The 2,876-nt window shown below is 40.4% G+C and overlaps 1 non-coding gene across 1 annotated transcript; it reads right to left on the bottom strand.

The window, feature by feature from the left end:
- Positions 1-1,901: 1,901 nt before the first annotated feature.
- On the bottom strand, positions 1,902-2,008 carry LOC145091085 (small nucleolar RNA R71). The gene has a single exon (XR_013701973.1). It is a non-coding gene; the product is annotated as a small nucleolar RNA R71 (small nucleolar RNA).
- Positions 2,009-2,876: the final 868 nt, after the last annotated feature.

The following is a 2,876-nucleotide window of genomic DNA, read 5'->3' on the forward strand; positions in this document are numbered from 1 at the left end:
CAACGTGGCGCGGGTTTTTAAGGATTATATAAGTCCTCTTGATTATTACGAAAGGAGAAGCTTTTGACAGAAGAAAAAGAGTTCCAGGAGACGATTCAGAGCGAAAGAAAGGTTCTGGAAGAGGGATTTCAACACCAAAAGGAGTGAAGTTTTAAATAAATAAGAACATGTCTTTCGTTATTCTTAGCTGTGTTAGTTTAATTACTATAATGAGCAGCTGAATCTAGCTACTCTTGTTTAGCTAGATGAAGCTTTAAACTTATGAATAGTTATATGCTTATGGATTGAGTTTAGCTGGTAAAAATTTGCTTGTGTTTGATTTGTATAACCTAGCATGTTATTATTTGTTTATCTAATTGCTTGATTGCATGTTCTGTGTAGCTTAGTGACCATTAAACTGCATGAACCTGTTTATCTAATAATTTAGTGAACATTGAATTGTTAGAGCTTGGATTGACCAATCTTAGTTAGTAATTAGACTAAATAAATCTTAGCTGTGCTAGAGAACGTGAATTGTGATCATAATTGCGTTTATACAACAAATCTTACATAGCATATTTACATTCATAATTAGTTCTGTGTTTAATTATGTGTGAACATACATGGTTTGACATGAATTAGTTAATTATTGGTAAGATAGAACTAAATTACTAATAAAACTAAAAACCAACTCAATAATCCGTAATCATTAGCTAGCCATAAGGGAGAAGTGGATTCAAACTAAACAAGAGAGTGTTTTTATTTATTGAATTTGATTTAAGTTCATCTGATCTTGTAAAACCAGATAAAAACCCTTATAAACTTGTTAATAAATTAGGTTAATTTAATAGTAAGTAAATTAATTAGAACACCGTTCCCTGTGATCGACACCCGACTTACCCAAACTATACTGTAACCTGACTAGGTACACTGCCTATAAGTGCATAGTTAGTTAAGTTTGTTAGGTTATAAATATTAAAATTAGTGATTACTTTTGTGCACGTCAAGTTTTTGGCGCCGTTTCCGGTGAACGGCTTAGTTTTTAGCTTATTTATTTGCATTAAATTGATCGATCCTTCTTGTGGAGTAAAAACCCACAAAAAGTTAATTTTTCAGCAAAATATTTTTTTCTGTTATTCATAGAGTCCACGACGTGGCATCACTCTGGCCACGACGTGGGCAGTCAAAAACTAGATTTTTTTTAGTTTGAAGTTAGTTTTTCTTATTTTAGTTCAGTTTTACGTTTTTAGTTTAGCAAGTTGCAGAAGATCATGACCAGAAGCTCAAACACACACTTGGTGCCACCACTGGAAGACCCCGAGTCTGCACTTCACAAGAAAAAGACGCCCTTGCAAGAACTGAAGTCAGCTTTTTCTAGGAAGTCGGGAAAGAAGACAGGAGAGTCAAGTTCATCAGTGAAGCACAAGTGCAATCTTGAGCACTTGGATCATACACCCGTGCAAACCGAGTCCGAAAGCGATACCGAGCCAGAGTTTGAAGAACACACGAGTGAACCCGAGAACGAGCCAAGGAACGAGATGGCAGCGATTGAAGAAATGTCCATGGGAGCTTACAAGAAGCAGATCCGAGAAGATATGGGTCCCGGTTTAGTCCAACCCGCAATACCTGCCACTGCCACATTCGAGCTGAAGGGACACATATTGACTGCATTGAAGGACATCCCATTTTTCGGGAAAGATCATGAGGATGCTTTTAAGCATCTAGATGAAGTCAACGACATTACAGATTACTTCAATGTCCCAAATGTCAACAGAAACACAGTCTTGCTTAGGATGCTTCCCATCATTTTCAAAGGAGCTGCTAAGGAGTGGTTAAAAGCACTCCCACCGGGTACAATCACCACTTGGGCTCAAATGCGTGAGCATATCTTGGACCAGTTTTGCCCGCCATCCAAGATAGCCAAACTCAAGAAGGCGATAGCCAACTTTGAGCAACAGCCGGGGGAGTCACTATATGAAGCATGGGAGCGGTACAAGGGCTTGCTCAGAAATTGCCCTCAACATGACCTAAATGTGCAGCAAGAGATGTCAATCTTTTATGATGGGGTCAATGTGATGACAAGACAACTCCTTGATTCTCAAGGACCGTTGACAAAGAAAAATCCAAGGGAGGTTAAGGAGCTAATTGAAGAATTCGCAAAACACTCTCGCGAATACCACAACCCGAGGCAAGATGGAAGCAAAGGCGGTGGAGGGGCCCAAACTGAAGAAATTGCAGCTGTCATGGCCATGCTGAATAACATGGATCGCAGGATAACACAAATGGACTAGTCGATACATGCCATAAGAGTGGGGTGCGAGAGATGCAGTGGTCCACACTTGACCAAGGACTGCAATATAGATGAGTTTGGGAACAGAAGAGCTCAAGTGTGCTACTTTAGTGGGGATAAATTTGATGATGACTGGAGGAAACCGAAGACGGAGTGGCTGCCATATGAAGAGTATAAGAAGCAAAAAGAAGAGAAGTATAGGCAGACAGGTCGAGGCCTTTGTCAAAAGGAGTAGCCACCAGCCGAGAAGAAACCCGACCTAGAGACCATTTTGATGAAGTTTATGGAGGCTTCGGAAAAGAGACACGATGCCACTGATTCCGCCATTTTGGAACAACAAGCTTTGATAAAGAATCAGCAAGCCTCCATCCATAACCTTGAAGTACAATTTGGTCAACTAGCCACTCTAGTTCATGAAAAATTGTCCCCGAAGAATCCCGAAGTAAAGACCCAATCTCACATAATGGCCATCGACACTGAAGAAGATGCAATCTCTGAGTTCCTGGAGGCATTTGAAGAAGAACCGCAGCAACCCAAGAAATCAAGGATCGAAAATGGAAAAATTGCTGAACCAGGATCGCCACGACGTGGCACTCCTCTGGCCACG

Source organism: Lactuca serriola, chromosome 2 (genome assembly GCF_051521515.1).
Source record: "Lactuca serriola cultivar US96UC23 chromosome 2, Lser_US96UC23_V15, whole genome shotgun sequence".
Classification (NCBI taxonomy): domain Eukaryota; kingdom Viridiplantae; phylum Streptophyta; class Magnoliopsida; order Asterales; family Asteraceae; genus Lactuca; species Lactuca serriola.